The sequence below is a fragment of the Alexandromys fortis genome, unplaced genomic scaffold (genome assembly GCF_014885135.2).
Source record: "Alexandromys fortis isolate MF-2015 unplaced genomic scaffold, M_Fortis_MF-2015_v1.1 scaffold_46, whole genome shotgun sequence".
Taxonomy (NCBI): Eukaryota; Metazoa; Chordata; class Mammalia; order Rodentia; family Cricetidae; genus Alexandromys; species Alexandromys fortis.
This window is the reverse complement of record NW_026067919.1, coordinates 7,145,941-7,165,562: the sequence shown is the minus strand read 5'-3', so window position 1 is coordinate 7,165,562 and position 19,622 is coordinate 7,145,941.

Here is a 19,622-nt window from a genome sequence, read left to right as displayed (position 1 = left end):
CTCTCTTCCTCTCATACAAATTTCCATCACAATGCCATATGCTGTGAAATCCCTGCCAGAAACAAGCTACTGAAAACACCTTGTTTTCCAATCTTCAGAAATAGAAGCTAAATAAATTGTCTTCATTTTCCTTATGTCAAAGATAACCTGTCTCAGGTATAGTACTATAGTAACAAGAAATGGAGCAAGTCAGGTTTAGGAGCTGACTCCATGGTTAAAGATGCTTGATGTTCAAACTTGATGAGTGGAATTATGTTCTTGGAACCCACCTGAGAACTAAGTGTTAGGACCTATACCTGTATTCCTAGCACTCCTACAGTGGGAGGGAGGTAGAAATAGAAAAATCAGTTTTGAGCTCACGGGCAGCTAAGCTGCAGTATGCATGCAGCATAGTGCAGAAACATCAGAGGGACCCTGCATCCCTGTGGTAGGTAATTGCCAATCCTTGACATCCTTTTACCTTTTACCTACATGCACACGTGTGCACATGTGTGAACATACACACAGGACAGAAAAGACTAAGACAATGATGAAGCAAGCATAGGAAACACCTGTGGCACAAAAAGAAAGTGTTTGTGGTCCTGAAAACGGACAGATGCGTGGGCTCCTAGGAAGGGGTGGAGCAGTGGGGAGGAGGAGCAAAGGACAGCTATTGAGGGTGCTTCTTCTGAAACAGGCCATTGCCCATCATCATCCAGTTGATGTTTCCTTTCACTGAGTTTTATTCTAAAAAGAATAAAAGAATGTATGTGTGCATGAACAGAAAGATAGATTCTAAATGCCTGGATTTGAAAGCATGCAGTTGGTTTTATAGTTTAAGGGACTTCCCAGGGATATCTTCAGCTGCACAATTTTCATTTATTCTGAACTGAAGAAAATTAGGGTCAGTGCCAAGGGCCAGTCTAGAGTTGGTATCTAGAGAGGAGGACTATAGTTGCTGCATTTCAGGCCACCATTACTCGGTCTAAGGAGCATACAAAGGAGCCCTGCTGAGATCAACTGGACAGAAGTTCATCCAGGAGGCTTCTTTTCTTTTTCCCCAAGCTGATCTGGGAGTGAGATAAAGAACTAACAGAGCTGAGGAAATGGGTTCTCCTTACTCATGCTCCATGGGGTGGGTCTCGCAAATACCAGGCCTCTGGTGGTTTCTAGGCTGTCTCTATTATTCCTATTACAAGGTGGTGGCTTCATTGAGCTTTCTTTTGTACCTTGTGTGTCCTACTCAGGACCATCAGGGCCCTTGGTCAGCCTCCTGGCCGGACCCTCCTTTCTGACTCATTTATTGGATTCCTATGTAGTTCAGAATATTGGTTCTGCAAAGCCACCTAGTGAATCTCTTTAAGAATAATCATATAAGGTGAGCATCCACGAAACTGCCTAGGCTCCCACGAAACCAATAGGTCCAGTAGAATCAAAAACCCGTTGCCATTGTTCTTGAGGTCTCAGTAGTCCTCCTTGTCCGCTATGTTCAGCGAGACCAGTTTTGACCCAGGCTTTTTCAGACCCAGGCCAGCTGGCCTTGGTGAGTTACTGATAGAACATCCCCATTGTCTCAGTGTATGGGTGCACCTCTCGCAGTCCTGAGTTCCTTGCTTGTGCTCTCTCTCCTTCTGCTCCTGATTTGGACCTTGAGATTTCAGTCCGGTGCTCCAATGTGGGTCTCTGTCTCCTTTCATCGCCTGATGAAGTTTAATATTCAGGAGGATGCCTATATGATTTTCTTTGGGTTCTCCTTCTTATTTAGCTTCTCTAAGAACCCGAATTATAGGTTCAATGTCCTTTATTTATGGCTAGAAACCAAATATGAGTGAGTACATCCCATGTTCCTCTTTTTGGGTCGAGGCGGGTGGTCCTTGGACTTCCCACAGGGCAGAGAACCCTGATTGCTTTTTGGGCTGACGAGGGAGGGGGACTTGATTGGGGGGGGGGGAGGGAAAGGGGAGGCGGCAGTGGGGAAGAGACAGAAATCTTTAATAAATAAATAAATTAATTAAAAAAAAAACAAAAAAAACCTTGTATTTGTTTTTCCCATGGTCTGAAATGACCATTGTTTAGGGATGTTTTGTCTGCGTAAAAAAAAAAAAAGAAAAAAGAAAAAAGAATAATCATATAGTAAAACCAAATCTGCACTGGGCTGCAGGTGGATAATGGCTCACATCCTGCCTAGGGCTTTGGCTGCTTGTTTGTAATCACCTTTAGTTCAAGAAGAATGATTTAAAATTTGATCAGGGATCTGCCCTGTCTGCCTATCTATGCACACACACACACACACACACACACACACACACACACGTTGGCACATATATACATGAGCACACTTGTGGAAAGAATAACTTATTGAATACTGGAAAGGTCAATAACTTTGGTTTCTAGTACTAGACAAAACATATTTTTTCTCTTTTTTTCTAGGTTGCTTCAGGGCACTCTCCTTACTAAGATTCATAGAGAGTCTTAGTATCAAAGGTGGAAAGAGAAAGTCCGAGGCCAGGATACATAGTAGACAGATGATGGATGGAAAGTAAAGGGTTATATTCATGACCATACTGACCTGGTCAGCAGCAGATGCAAAAATTTTGAGCCACAAAGAAAGAGGGAAATTAAAAGGCCAGTCTGACGATACTATAGAGGAAAACATGAAACAAGGGCTTAGCAGGAACATAAAAGTAATCATGTAGTCCCGAGAAAGCAGGCAGGCTGAACTTTTGGAAAGACCTCTGTAGGTGTAAGGGACACAGGCAGGCCTTGGGCAGGCCTTAGGAGAACTGGGCATTCCCCCAAGATGACAGGTACTCTAGGAAGCAATGGGTGATACCAAGATGCTCTAAGTCAAACAAAGGTGGTCACAAGACCCTAGTTTTTGGGAATCAAGTTTTCCAAAGTCTTCTCCCTACGTTTCTCTAAGAGAATTCTCCAGGAACAAACGTTCCACTCACAGCACACATCCGTTTACTGCTCAGCCTTCTCTGTTCAAAAGGGCCTCTGGAGCTTATGAAATTAGGGTATGCTGAAAACATCCCCAAGTTTCATGGTCTGACCTACAATTCCAGGATGAATGCCCAGAAGAGCTAATGGTGTGTGGAAATCTTTGGGCCTGAAAGACAGAAAAAGGCCTCTCTGCCTCACTTTTTAAGTTACCAGGTTGTCTTGTTCCAGAGTAATAAGTAGTGAGCCTAAGTGGGCTTACCTGGAGATCTTAATAAATAAAGACTGTCTGGTTCAAGACATACCAGAGCGGGCCTGGAGTTGGTTATGACAGATCATTTATTTTTGTGGATTGTAAGACATGAACTGGAAACTTGAAATAGCAGAGACGGCTGAGAGTCACTGTGGCTTAGCCCTCAAATTCATCTGGACTTGCATCCCAACCCTATCCTTTGTGAGCCCCGGGATTTTACGAGAATATTTTTATCTATTGGCTCCTCAGTCTATTTGTTTGCAAAGTGGGCACAATAATGATCTCTTATCTTAACATAGTTCTGCATAAGTAGGACTGTGGTTCTCAGGAAAAGACAGATTCTATTTTGAAGGAATCTGGGACATCAGGTAGCCATCAGGGCTTGTCTGAGTATCAAGATCAAAATGTTTTCCTGATTACAAGATTGGGAAGGGTTGGCTAGAGAATGGTTGATGGATACAGGATCGCAGCTGCATGACACTCAATGGTACTCAATGGTCCACAGAAATTAATTGCATATAATAATTAATAGTGAGGGATTTGATTGTTCTCAAAAAATAAAAAATAAGAGATAAATGTTTGAGGTAATGGCTATTCCAGTTACCTTGATCAGACCATTTCACAGTTTCCGTGTGTTGAAGTGTCAGAACACACCCATTTTCCAGGGATATCATGTAGCATTTTAAAACATGAGAAAAGCTTTTTGTTTTAAAGTTCCTATGTTTTCAGGAGCATGGAGTATGCAAGAATCTGGGTAAGAATCTGGAAGGAAGGAAGGAAGGAAGGAAGGAAGGAAGGAAGGAAGGAAGGAAGGAAGGAAGGAAGGAAGGAAGAAAGGAAAGAAGGAAGGAAGGAAAACGGGAAATGCATGTGATTTCAGTGGAGGGGTTTTGCTAATAGGAGATAGAATGAGACTGTACCGGGCTTGTTATTTTAGGTCACCAACTGGCTCCCAAATAATGACATGGAGATTTATCATTAGTTATGAATGCTCAGCCTAGCTTAGGTTCATTTCTGGCTATCTCTTTAACTTAATCTGTTTCTCTTTATCCACCGTTTGCCTTGGGACCTTTTGCTATTCTTTCCCTCTGCTGATCTTACTTTCACTTCTCCTGTCTCTGTCTGGCAGCTGCCTAATTTCTGGACCCTGAAATGTTCTCTCCTTCTCCCTCATTCTCTTCTCTTTCTTCTCTTCTCCTCCCCCAAGTCTAGATTTCTTTTTCTATTTATGCTCTCTGCCTGCCAGTCCCACCTATCTCTCCCCTGCCTATCTATCGGCCTTTCAGTTTTTTACTACACCAATCAGGTGTCTTAGGCAGGCAAGCTGAAACAGCAACCCATCTTTTTATAATTAAACAAGTTCAGAAGAAACTATTGTAATACAGTTTTACACAGTTAAAGTAACATTCGACAGCATAAACAAATTTAACCCATATTTATATAGTGAAATATTCCACAATATTAGATTACTTAGGACCATGAGCCTGGGATGAGGGAGAGCCGAGAGAAGCTCAGAGGAGCATCACATGAACCAGAGGGTGGAGCGCTCTGCCCACTTTCCATTTCCTAGTACTTTTAGAACTTAAAAAATATCTTGTGAAAACTTCAGACAATTATATCTGTGGCACCTCCCTTTAAGTCTCTACTCTGGAGAAAAAGCAACACATTCAAGAACCAAAGGGTAGGGAAGGCAGCAACCACTTTGCAGAGGAAAGAAGACAGCCATCCAATAGACACAGAAGATAGTTGCCAACCAAAGGCAAAGATAAAGATAGCCACTGATTAGAGACAGAGTCCTCCAAAGGGAAGGCGAGGATCCTGAGGGTGGACACATATCTTGCCTCATTCTTTCTTCTCTATAGATTTTCTTTCTAGGTATCAAGTATGAAGATTCTAGATTTTTTTAATTGACTGCCACTTAAATAAAGCAGAAAAGGAGGGAATTTCTAATGAGGGGTTTATTTTCAATCCACACTTCAGGGAGTCTTTTAAAGCAGCCTTGTTATTGTCTGTCAAGAAGATGCTGTTTGGAAAAAGAAAGCAAGATTAAAATAAAAACACTCCAACCACAATAAACATCTTCATTACGGAGTAGGAGTTGGGATGACTGATTTTTGATACACTGGATCTCTGAAAATGCTTCCACTGAGAAACTGGTAAAGCAATTCTCAAATAAATGCTTTGAAAGAACAATTTTATGCAATAGTTGGGGTGCAGAACTGGCATTCCCAACAAGTGACTAATTCAAGCAGAAGTCCACTCCATCCACTCAGCAGTCGACTTTCTGAAATTCTGTTTGCTGGATAGATTCTAAATTTCTGCCTCCAAGATGAAAGACACTGTATTACTCTTAGCCTATTCCTCAGGAGTGTCAAAGAATTCTATGTTCCTCGGTTTTCTTTTTAAAAAGAAGCTTTTCTAGTGCTTCTTATTGCATGGCAGCCATATTTGTCTACTTCTTATTCTTTATGCTGGACCTTCTCTTTATTCTTCATATTAAAATTCATTCTAGGATTATCTGAGAGCCTGTGTTGCCCTTCAGTCTTGGAAATGGTAATTTGTCTGAAGAAGAAATAAGGGAATATTTCATGGTGAGTTTCTAAACTCTGAACATCAGAAGCACACTGTCCAGCCCCTGCTTTGATACACAGGAATAGTTTATTGGAGCTGCAGGTTGCCCAATAATAACAGGATGGCAATAATCCCTTTGCTCCTATGTGATATATGTCATTTGACACATTTTAAACAGCCAATCAATGTTATCTTTTATTAAGGTCATTATTCATGACAGGTTATACTCACCCTACTTAAATTATGCCACAAAATTTCAAACCGTAAAGCACTTACATGTGCCATGTATCCTAGAGTCCAACTATATTCTTCTGACTAACCATATGCCCCTAGAAAAAAAACTATCCAGGTAGATTGTCTCTATCTGTTTGAATAGCCTCAGACAAGAGCCTGAAGGTATTTTGCTTCATTACAAACAGTTCTGCTGGGGTCAATGTAAATTTAACTGCATTGATTCCCTGGTGAATCTGTAAAAGCTGGCTAGAAGATTGATCTCCAGCACAGAAGTGTGCTTTTGGACCTGGAAGGCCAGTCTGCAAAGAATGTGTCACTTCCTTTGCTGCTGTTTAGGGTGACCACAAAAGCAGTTTCTTTCTGCAAAGAGATGGTGACATAGAGGTTTTTCTTTTCAGAAGTGAGAGACATGCTGGGAGACCTTCACACACAGTAGTAGAAACTGGACCAGTGCTGTCCCTTCTTCCTATCTTTAGATCAAAATGCACTAAGGTGAAAATTTTTACAAATTACAAGGAGACAAATCCAATAAAGAAAAATCAAAATTTTAACTCATTTTGAAGGGCAATTATGAAACAAAATGAAGTAAGCATATTTCATGGTCCCATGGGCCCCAAGGGGAACTGTACTATGGAAAGAGCAAACAGCTTTGATGTTTTTCTTGAAAGATAAAAGAGACCTCTGAAAGAGGAGGAAAAAAAATATAAGCGTATGCAACATTTGTGCATAAGCAACACTCACAGTGATACAGAATTCATCCATTTTAAAAGTATGATGATTTATTTATCAAATCACCTGTATACCAGGACTCTTTTGTAGTTAAATAAATATATAACTTTAGGAAGCTTTGCTAGAAACATTTATTATAAAAAGAGATGGGTATCTCTTGAAACTCAAGGTGGGAACACAATAGTGAAAGTGAGACTTACTGGTTTTGTTGAATATAGTTTTCCCTTTATAATCTAAATTCTCTAGTTCCAAGTTTACATAATTAAAACAGTGTTAGTCAAACACTACAGTGTTTGATATTCATTGCTCCAAGCTGCCCGAGTAAGTGACTCAGGTAGAGCAGACATCCGTACAGGGACACACAGTGGCCATCTCAAATTCCTCCAGACACATCTCGAGAATTAGAATATTAATAATGTCTAAGCATAGAAACATGATATCTGACTCAGCATTACCTTTCAAGACTTAGAGATAAGTGTGGCTTGGTTTGGCTGAATCCTGTGGCTCTACCAATATCACAGGGAAGTAAGAGTGGGCACATGCCTATCAGGGATTCAGTATTTGTCAACTAGGGAGGAACAGACAACATTCTGAGCTAGGAAGATGGTCTAACCACCATAAGCTTAGAAGAGTTTCAAAAGAATTAAGTAGCAATATTGTTCACACAAATCTTTTGTTTCAGTTAAGCAAATGTTGAGCTAAAAATTAACTTGATCAAGAAGGGTATGCTTTAGTACTTTTAACATTCCACTGGATTAAGGAATAGCTCATTTTAACTAGTCATGAATAACTTGAACCTTAGGATCAAATTCCAGTGTTGAACATAGATAACCAAGCCATTCAACGATGTGACTCAGCTTCAGGAAGTATCTGTGCAGGGAAGCCCAATGGCCAGGACAAGCCGTGTGAGGCTCTTCCTCCAGACTTGAGGACTTCTGGTGGACTCTTTTCCTTGCTCATCTTTCCGCTATCACTCTTTACCTTTTTGGGTGTTTCAGTTATGAAAATGGCAGGGCAAAGCTCCATGTGTTCTTGCTGTAGAAGCTGACCCGATGAAGAGAACTATGGAACTCTTGATACAAATCCCTTCTGATACACACCGGAGGCAGAGTTTCTTCTAGTTGTGAGTTTTACTCTTTGATTCAGGACCCCTGCTAGGTTCTCCTTAAATATTAAAGAGTGAAAATATACTTCCCAGTCAAAGGTAAGCCCTGGCCAGTGAAGCTCTCATCAACTCTGCCAATCTCAACTGTCTTTGAACAAAGAAAATGAAGAACTCTAGGGTTCCTTCAGCCGTTTATCTATCAGGATGATTTTGCATTGATAGAAAAGGCTTCTGAGGCCAAATGGGGTTAAAGCTGAGCAGATTTCCCAGAATGTAGACAAGGATTTTCTATATGGAACTTGACACTAAAACAGGGCCAAAACCCCAAAGAAAGCATTGAATAGGGAGAAGGATGCATTTAAGATAACCTCTACATCCTCAGATTTGGCTCTGGGACACAGAAATTAAGAAGTAAATGGAAACTCCATCCCCACAGGCTATATTTCATAGTGAAGCCTCCTGGAGGAGAACTGCCAAGAGCATCCCTGCTTAGAAGTGGACCAGGTATACTATAGCACCTCTTGACAGGGTTAGTAGCAGCATGATGATTGCAGGTTAAGCCAATTGGTTTCTGATCGAGTTGAAGGTTTACTGCGCAGTAGGGAACCCATCTTGTCCTGTAACCTAGAACAAAACCCTGTGGTGGGGAAAGTCACAGGCTGCAATAGGGAGGTCACTGGTATGGCTTTATTAAATTGATGTGATCTGCATATAAAATTTCCTTCAATAAATTCTCCCCTAAGATGAAGAAATACTTTATGTATAAATTAATAATGACAATATTGTTTGAAAATAATATTATCAATAATATACAATAGCTTTCCTAGATTAGTTCCTAGGAACTTCTCTCTCTAGTGTGTGCCCTGTCTCCATTCCTTCTTTCTAATATCACGTATTGCCTTAAACTGACGACTCTTTTACAAAGTGAGAGAATGGAGCTAATACGATAATAAAACCAAGGAAAAATGCAAATAAGAGATTTAAACAATTATTTTGACATGTACCACTGTTATATTTATCCACTATGGTTCTATAGCATAGAACAAAGTTTGTTTACTATAGGGAGATATTTCTACAAGAGACTATGATATTATAAGAGAACTTAGAGAATCTGACCAACTAGCATGAGATAAAGTTAAACCTTGAACTGACTGAGACTCTGACTCTACTAACACAGAACACGTAAAAAGAAACACAAGAAGAAGAAGAAGAAGAAGAAGAAGAAGAAGAAGAAGAAGAAGAAGAAGAAGAAGAAGAAAAATGTAAAAGGCACAAGCTAGACTACTAAATTCTGTTCTACACCCTTAGTATGTAAATGCATAAAGAATGGAGACATTGATGTCTTAAGTGGAGAAGGAGAAAACTGGATTATATTCCAGTACAAAGAATTATTAATCCCCAAAGATACCCACTTCCTTTTCTCAACCCATAAGTTCAGAAAAGCAACAAACCTTCAGAACAGTTGGTAAGATCTGGGAGTCGAGCAACAAAACTCAACAAGCATGATGAAATAGATAGCTCTCTCAGGGTGTGGTGGCTGTGCCATTACTGCGTGTGGGGACTTAGAAGGCAAGGGACAGTGCTGTATCATTACTGCATGAGGGGAAATAGAAGGTCTCAGTAAGTTTTCTGTTTTCAAGAGGTAGGTTGGGAGATTTTGAGTGTTTATATACTCAAGTGAGTTAAAAATGTTACAGAGCTTCATTAAAGCTAAACGCGCAGCAAATTCAAAAGAGTCAGGGAGCAGTAAGACTTGTCTTGGTACAAATATGAAACAAATGAGTTTTCTTTCACCTCCCAGTAGAAGAGACAAAAATATTCAAGATAAACCAGTTAGAAATAATAAATATTTTATTACTCAAGAAAGTGGTGTGTGTATGTTTGCATGTCTTACATAGACACACAGAAGGGAAAGGACTTTTGAGAAAGTAGTTTCACATAAACTCATTGCTGCCTGAAATTATATGTGCAAAAATAATTGCTTCATATAAATACATATAAATATGTGAATATGTTTGTAAAAATACAAATGTGCATGTTTATATGTATATATACATATGCTTATCTATATTTGTGTCTTACTACTTGCATGAATTTTTCTCTGTGATCTTGTGAAGCACATGCCAATGAAACAGATAAACTGTTTCCAAACTGTGTTTTGACATGTTTTCTCACATATGTCTTAAAACCCATTGAATATATGGCTCTCCACAGTTTGTATTTTATTTATTTATTCTCTTCACAGTGAGAATCCAATAGACTATCAAAGTAATGGTTCCCTCAGGACTAAGTTCAGGCTAGCTCTAATTCAGGTTATAGACATGCTCCATCACTGGGCTGCCCCAGAGGCACTCATATGGCTGGTTGTCTACACAGTCCTGTTACCATCCTTTCCCAGCATAGGCACAGCTTGAGACTGCTCATAGGCAGCACACACACACATGTGCTTACTCAGTGAGTATCTGCACCTGTTCACTCCTCTACTCTATAATATAAAAGTAACGACTTTAAGAAATATTTTACAGTGGTTCCTTCAATGCCATCCACATCTCTACCTTACTGTGAACCTGATGTGCTAACCTGCACATGCACTGGCATATGCTCTTGTCCTAATTTCAGATCACAGGCTATATTGGTGGCAAAGTTGAAAGTAATTCAGTGATTTCATTGGGTGTAACAACCACATCAAAATTTAGTTACTTGAAATAACCACATTTATTTTGCTCAGCATAGTTTAGAAGATTGGGAAATGACCTGAAGCCTAATTGTGATTATTGAGTCTTGTCAAACTCTCACCTAAATAATCCCAAGGAAGCTGTAACTACAGTCTTGAGAAACCAGGCCTGAGGACAAGATAAGACAACAGGGGTGATGTCATCCAAGAGAGCAAGGATGAAGTTGATTCAGGTCTGAGGAAGATTAGCTGTGCATTTCAGAGATAGGGTTGTATCTGACTTTCCATTTGTAGGTATTTAGTAGATGTGTGATGTTGGATGTGGATACTGACCTAGATATAAATGCAAAGAATGAAAATATGGCATTGTTCTGTTTCTGCTGAGCGCAGGCCATGGCCCAGTTTGGAACTATGACACATTCGTCAACATTTGCCAACAATGACCTACATTTTAGCTCCAACAGCTGCTTAAGAAGCAGCTAGTCTCTGAAATTAATGGCATTGTTAACGGGCGTGCAAGTCATTTAGGCTCTTCAATGGAACTGGAGTTATGATATTAAAAGCAATTTATATTCCTTTCTGACAGCCTATTTTCTTAAAATCTTAATCATATTTCTTTTCACTGGACAGTCAATGACGCATGTGACCTGCTGACTACTATTAACCTTGTGTCTCATGACTTCACAGTAAAGGGTTCCCGGAAAACTCTTGAAAATGAAAGGTAGTCACAGCGCTTGTCATAAATAAATACAACAAGTGAAAATAAAATTTCAAATGTTCTATAGAATCAAATTAGAGGAAATGAGTTAATCTTTTTTGGACAGTTTTATAGTGCTTAGAAGCATATGGCCCCTTAACTATCTTATATATTTGGGACTGGAGGTGCGATTTAACAAACCAATATGTTATGTAATAAATAACTTAAAAATTACATTAAAAAGACAGAAAGAAAATAGAATAAAATTAATGATCCTTGTTATTTCATGGTCGGGTACCCACAATGTTGACTTCTAACTAAGCTTCTAACTGCATTCAAAGCTTGGGCTTCCAGGATTTGGCTGTTTTTGGAATCTAACATGTAGAGTCAGCAAGTATGAACTCTATGCTGCCATGCATAAACAAGTATAGGTGAATGAATAAGAAACTAAGAAAAACACCAAAGGAGATGAAAAGGCAAGTGAAGACAGGAATGGTCAGATCTTGCCTGAAGTTACAGAGTTTCTAAGTCTCCCAGCCATCCTGTGAGCCTGGTACTAGCTAATTGCAGTGCAGCCTTTTTTGTCTTTCATGTCCATTGTTTTGTAATCAGATGGACATTTTGTGTTCAAGAGGTGAAACTGATTATTTTGGTGTCTTTTAGAGACTGACACGCTTGAATCAGACTCACTTAGATTTAGCATTGGACACATAGAAGATTAAAGTTTTTACTTTGCAAACTTTCTGGAACACTTTTGCGCATATATTTATTTAAAATGCTTGGGTCAACAAATGTAGAATCTATGGATAAGAAAGGCAGAATATCTTTGGAATTTCACATCAATATCTTTACTACATTGTCACAATGCCACTAGGGATGTACAGCTGGAAGTGAGAAATGAATGGAAAAGAGAGACAGAAATGCAGGGAAGAAATAAATTCATCCTTTGAATTTCAAAAATATGATGCCTATCCATTTCAAAAGGCCTGTTGCACAGAATGAGCTGATGGTGAGCAGATCTTATCACATCCCTATGATTTCAGCTCTATCAAAAAGATCCTCGGCCACTTCTTTGATCACAAATAATTGAGTAGGATCATTGGAGATATACAGAAATGATGCTCTCGTTAGTCATGGTCTAAAGTCTATTTTCTATTCACCATGCCTTCTGCTTACTTCCACACTAATGGAGAAAGCAACGATCCTGTTGGGAAAGTTAGCACTCACCTTTCCTCCGGTGTGTGAATAGTGACCAAGTTTTTCAAAGAGCAAAGAGAAGAAGGAAATTTGCTTTTTCAGGAGTCAAGAGACACAGTACCATTCATTATACATGAAGTGCCAGCGTCAACATTTGTTCATTGTGCTGATTCCCTGGGTGTGTATATATATATATATATTTCAAAGACCAGCAACTCTGGAAGCAGGTTACTCTGATGAATACTGTACTAGCTGAAGGAGAAACTCAGATACAATGGTAGCCAGGTCTAACAGGCAGTTCATAAGTGCTATCTGTATTTTTTTATATAGGTATTGCACCCTGTATTGAACACAAAATGTCCATCAGATTACAAAACAATGGACATGAAAGACAAAAACGGCTGCGCTGCAATTAGCTAGTACCAGGCTCACAGGATGGCTGGGAGACTTAGAAACTCTGTAACTTCAGGCGAAGTACATACCTCTGTGAAATGGGATCTAGCAGCTACTCCACAGTGTAGCTGAAGATAAATTGAGAAAGCATATGTTAAGTGGCTGGCACAGGGTGTGAGGAAGGCATTTATGAATTCTTGTTGCCTTGCAGGTTAAGGATTTTGACTGAATTGATAAATTCATTTTATTCAAACTGGGGATGATATGATCCCAAGCTAGAATGACAAAGATAATTGACATCCCAACAGATGTGAAATGATATTTCCCTGTGGCTTTGACTTGAATTTCTCTGGCAATGTGGAGAAAAGAGAAGTTTTTACACATCATTGCTGGGAATGTAAATGGGGTCAACCATTATGAAAAACAGTATGGAGGTTACTCACAAATTTAAAAACAGAATTATTATATAACCAACAATCCTGCCTCTGGTAAATAAGCAAAAAAAATTAAATTACTGTCTAGAAAAGATGTCGACATGGCTATGTTCACTGCAGCAACAGGCATAGTAGCAATGTCTCCAACAGAGGTGCCCATCAGCAACAGATGAACAAAGAAATGGTGTGCATTTGTGTGTGTATGTGCGTGCACGCGTGTGTGTGCGCACACATGTGTGATGTGGATGTGTTGTACTATCACATGCAGAATACCATTTCATCTTAAAAAAAACCTTGTTATTTGATAACATGTTCTTCATGCCCTAGTGAATACTATAGTACATGAAATAGCCAAATTCCAAAAGGCAAATACTACATAATGTTACTTAGTGGAATGTAAAAAATGTTCAATTAATAAACAGAAGAGGTAGAAGGTGATTATCAGGGGTCAGAAGAAGATATTGGTCTGAGTACAGCTTGCAGTTAGAAGAAACATGTTCTAGTGGCCCTAATGTGCATTGCTAATAATACAGTGGGGTCGTTTTGAAATTTGCTCAGAGAGATCTTAAGGATTCTTATCACATATGTTATAAAAAAACTAACTATGAAGTAATAAGTTCATTAGCTTGATTGTGGAAATCATGCCACCCTTTAAGTATATGCCAAAGCATTACTCTTGTGCTGAATGTATTCAATTTTCTGTTAATTATACCTCAGTAATGATAAAAAAAAAAAAAACAAGAAGGCCAAACGTAACCATACACGAAGAGGTGTGTCTGTGTCAGCAATGACAAGGGGCAAGGTTCCTGGGTATTACCATTTTCTATCAATGAAATAAATTCAATAGACAATTTTAAAAGGGAAAAAGGGTCTTCCGTTAGTATTTTTTTTCTGGAGTAAAATTCCGACTGACATTGTTTCTAAATTGCAAGAAAAAGATACCTAATGAAAAATGGAGGAGACAAAAAAAAAAAAAAAAAAACAGACAGAAATACATCAAAAACTGAACTTGTGTTTGAGCCTGGGGAGTTTAGCCATATGTTCATTCAGGAAGGTCTGTGTTTGCTGAGGGTGTGGAAAAGGGTGTATACACTTTGCACACACGTAACTTGTATCTAGTCTTGTTGAAGACCCAGCATCTCATTCTGCAGAATCCTCTGGAGGTACACTCTTCCTTCTCTGCCATTTCGAGAACATGTGCATGAAAGCACAGATTCTGCCTCCTGCTGATTTATCACCTCCTGAAGTCACAGGACTGCTGTAGCCATAGCAACAGCTTCAGCATTGCTAACTTGGGGTTACAAACTCTGGGTAGGAAATAAAAGACAGATACATATTGAACTAGAAGAAATCCAAGGAAAACAGACTTCAAAAATAGCCCCCCCCCCCGTCAACTCCAGTCCCTAATAGATTATGAATCAGCAACCAGAGAGAAGAGAGGAGGGGATCATGCTCAATGTTGCTCACTTTCTTTAGGGACCAGGTGCTGCACCGGCAGCTGGTCTGCAGTTACACTGTGGTTTGCAAACAACCCATGGAAGAAGATATGATGAGTCACTTTCACTAGTTTTGTACAAGTAGAGGTCACAAGTTGTATGTTGTTATGAACTGTGTGCCCAGGTGTACGATTCTGATTAGAGGTGAGGGTGGAATTCATACCACCTTTCTCAGGTTCTGTCTGGACCGACCACTGATGCCAGGTCCGCAGATACTGAGCATGTCCCTAGGGTATTTTATTGATGGTCTATAATGGGACCATTCTTCAGCCAACTTTTCTCTGTTCTTAGGAGCCTCATGGCCATGTGGAACAAATGCCCTAGAACAGTGGTTTTCGACTTGTGGGTCAGCCTCTATCTCCAAAAATATTCACATTACAATTCATACCTGTAGCAGAATCACAGCCATAAAATAGCAACAATAATAATTTTATGGTTGAGGTCACCACACCACAAGGAACCTTATTAGATGGTTGCAGCATTAGGAAGGTTGAGAACCATTGCCCTAGAGGGAATCCAAGGCCTTAGTGTGCACTCCAGTGGATCCACAAAGACATAGTTACCCAATGAGCACACTTAAAATTTTTTTCAAATAGCGCCTTAACTATGAGGTAAATAAATGACTCAGAAGTTAGTACACACGTCAGGACACCAGAGTTAAAATGACTGAAGATCAGATTCTGGCTAATCCATGGTGAGAACTGACTGTATTACAAAGAAACAAAAGAAATATGCATGCACTTGCAGTGTTTCTCCTCCACACATTTTATTCGTATCAAAATAGTGAATTTCACTGTCTGGAGACTTCCAGAATAAAACTGTTTTGAAAGAAGAAACTGTAGAGAATTTGTGTCTCTTCCTTTATGCCACATTTTTCTTACATATTTGTTGAAATAGGAGCGGCAGGGCTGCGTCCCCGGCACCCGGCCGCCCGCATGGCTAGCTTATACCCAGAAATAATTACACGGAAACTGTATTCTTTCAAACACTGCCTGGCCCGGCTAGGTCCAGTTTCTTATTGGCTAGCTCTTACATATTGTTCTAACCCATTTCTAATATTCTGTGTAGCCCATGAGCTGGCTTACCAGAGAGGATCTTAACCTGCATCTGTCTGGAGTGGGAGCATCATGGCGACTCCTCCTCTAACCTTCTTTCTCCCAGAATTCTCTTCTGTATACTCCGCCTACCTAATTTTCTATCCAATAAAATGGGCCAAGGCAGTTTCTTTATTAGTAAGAAATCATTCCCACATCATTTCCCCTTTTTCCGTTTAAACAAAAAAGAAAGGCTTTAACTTTAGCATAGTAAAATTACATATAACAAAACAGTTATCAAGTAAGAATTACAGTTACAATATTTATATCTATTTTATCTCTTATCATAACTAAGGAAAACTATAACTATTTATTCTTCAACTCCATCAAAGACTCCAGAAGGATATAATATTATCTAAGTAAACAAGAAATAAGAAAACTCTAGAAATGACAGAGACATCTCGCTGCCTGGACAGTCACCCAAAGTTCCTCTGTACCGTTGGGGCATCCATCTTCGGCCTACAGGCCCATGGTATCCAGATACATTTCCATGAAGCAGGAAATTTTAAAGACAGTTCAGTCACTTTCTGCTGTGTTCTGTAGAATGTCTTGTAGACTCTTTCATGAATCAGGAACCCCGAAAGACCATCTCACCTTTAGGCAAGTTCAGCAGTCCTCTCTCTGAGGGTTCTCTGTGTCCAGTTTATGCAACAGTCCAGGCAAGAGCAGTTTCTTGCCCAAATGACTATCCAACTCCATAAGGATCCTCTTCGATGCCCATCTTCCTCTTGAAGTAGCTGGTGCTGCCAGGAGCAGACGTGTCTCCTTGTCATGAAAAGTCCTAAGTTATTAAAATATTTTAAATGCCATATTCTGCAGTCTTTGAAAGATATGAAGAATGCCTATCTAATTGAAATATATCTCTATATATCTAGAAAATCTAACTAACATGACTACAAGCTTAACTATTAGCAATGATTATCCATTAACAACCTATATTTCCTAATTATACATTACATTTTAAGTGAACTACATAATCACAATACCTTAATCAAGTTCAAAAATACATATACATATAACAAAATTGACCTTAAAATCCATACCAATGCAAATTATTCATATCTATATCATATCCCCCTTTAAATGTAAAAGAACATTTATAAACAATATTTGGGAACATGGGCGTAGTTTTTTCTCTCCAAACTGCTTCCTGCTGAATGGGGGCACTGTTAATCAGATCATTTAGGGTGTAACCTGTGTGTCAGGTTCATCTCGGTTGGCAGTTGAGTGAAGTAATTTTTTGAGGGTGTTCACAGCAACCTTTCAGGAGGGCGTGGTCTATCATACCATACCGGGATAGATGCAATCCATAGGGTCACATCCTCTGTGGAAACAAAAGAAGACCCTCTCCAAAGCATCATATCCTTAGATCCAAATTTTGAAGTCAAGATACCTTTAGAACATATGTGCAGGTTCAGCTTAGCAGCCCATATAATAAAATGTCTCTTTGTACTTAGCTCCTTCACAGTCAAAAATTTTAAAGAAAACACAATGTACATAATCCAGACTCTCTGTGAATTTTTCATTTTTACGTGGCTTATTTTTCTTTATTTCTCTTAATCTATAACTATCTGTACTTCTGTACTCTGTCTCTTTAAAGACTTTACCCTTTTTCTTTTTAAGACATTAACTTTATTCTTTATATTCTCTTTTTTTCCCCAAGCCTACGTACATTCATCCAACGGTGTCTGAATCTGTTTTACTGTGAATCTGTATTTTTTTTTTTATTATCCAGGAGCATTTCTTAAAATGTTAAGCATTTCTTAAAAACTTAAGTTGCACCATGTATAGGTAATACGGTACTGCCTGTGTCCTGCCCAGTCTAAACCTTAACTGCACGGTTTTAAGGTAATTACGGTAGTTCCTGCCTGAGATCAGCACAGTTCAGCAAGGAGCAGCCGCTCCTGCCTCAGAGTCATTTGGTGCTTTTGAGCTGAGCACAGTTACAGGCAAACAGCAGTTTACATTGGAGCCGCAATCAGCAATTTAATTTTGAGACTGAGTGTGCAGCACAGAAACTCTTTTTATCCAAGTTACAGCCAAATCTGACACGCAGAGCACTGCGCAGTCTGAAAACGCGTCTCTGTATGGCAGCAGGAATCCGCCATGCTCTTCCGCCTGCCTAAGCCTGATTCCGCCATCTGCCCAGGTGTAGGCAGGGAACGCTGAGCCATCGGCAGGTCTCAGAGCAATCTCCTCCGATCCCAAGTGGGAACAGAAACATCCAGTCCCATAAAAGCCTTGAAATGCTTTAAAGCCAGAGTTCACGCTGGCAGCATAGCACCAGGAAGCCGCGCTTTAAAATGACGCAGCTTTTTTTCTCTGCTGCTGTTGCTGAATCAGGAATCTCTCTACAGCATGTCACCAACAAAACAGCAAAAATCTGTGTTAAACTCTGTTTCCCTTATTTTTAAGGCTTCTCAGGTTTTTAAGTGGATTTAGCCCCACGTTGGGCGCCATCTGTTGAAATAGGAGCGGCAGGGCTGCGTCCCCGGCACCCGGCCGCCCGCATGGCTAGTTTATACCCAGAAATAATTACACGGAAACTGTATTCTTTCAAACACTGCCTGGCCCGGCTAGGTCCAGTTTCTTATTGGCTAGCTCTTACATATTGTTCTAACCCATTTCTAATATTCTGTGTAGCCCATGAGCTGGCTTACCAGAGAGGATCTTAACCTGCGTCTGTCTGGTGTGGGAGCATCATGGCGACTCACTCACTCAGCTTCTTTTTCCCAGCATTCTCTTCTGTCTACTCCGCCTACCTAATTTTCTGTCCTATGAGGGCCGAGGCAGTTTCTTTATTATTACAAGACCCACCTCCATCACATATTTACAATCACCATTCAATATTTTATAGGAAAGTTGTATCTTAAAGATTGATTTTTTACTGAAATGACATGTGATGAGAGAGAGAAAGAATATCTTAAATAATTTTATGATTTGCCTCATTGAATAAGGAAGGGCTTGATTATTATTTTTAATTAGTCCCTCTTGAGAGCTATCAGCATTGGACCCTGATGTGATTTCAATTGATTTAGCTTTAGGGCATGTAGCGATGAGGGCTGATTCTGGAATTGGTACATTTGGTATTCTTCCTGCAGGGAGTGTGTGTGGGCAGCTGAGACTTTTCTGCTCCTCACATTACAACACCTGCTTTCTTTTGCAACAAGACTTGGGGTGTTGCTAATGCTGCTCCCCCGGCTGGGCTATAGGGAGCACCAGTTAGAGCATCATGTGCAGCCTGTTGGTGACACCATCAAGCCCTAGTGGAAGCAATAAAAACATGCTCTCTGCCTGCTTTTCAAAGGCTGTGTTAGTCTATATTCGAAAGTCCAAAGTCTGTGAGGGCTTTTATCACGTCTACTTTCATTAAGAAAGAGTTAATTTTAAAATTCAGGTATCCAAGTTCATTGTACATTTTCATTATTATTATTATTATTATTGGTGATTTTTTTTCTTTTTTTATTGAGCTCTACATTTTTCTCTGCTCCCTTCCCTGTCTCTCTCCTTCAGCCTTTCAAAGCTCCCCCAAGGTCCCCATGTTCCCAATTTACTCAAGAGATCTTGTCTTTTTCTACTTCCCATGTACATTAGATCTGTGTAAGTCTCTCTTAGTGTTCTCATTGTTGTCTAAATTCTCTGGGAGTATGGTTTGTTGGCTGGTTTTCTTTGCTTTATGTTTAAAAACTACCTATGAGTGATTATATGTGATAATTGTCTTTCTGCATCTGGGTTACCTCACTCAAAATGATGTTTTCTAGCTCCATCCATTTGCCTGCAAAATTCAAAGTGTAGTTATTTTTTTTTCTGCTGTGTAGTACTC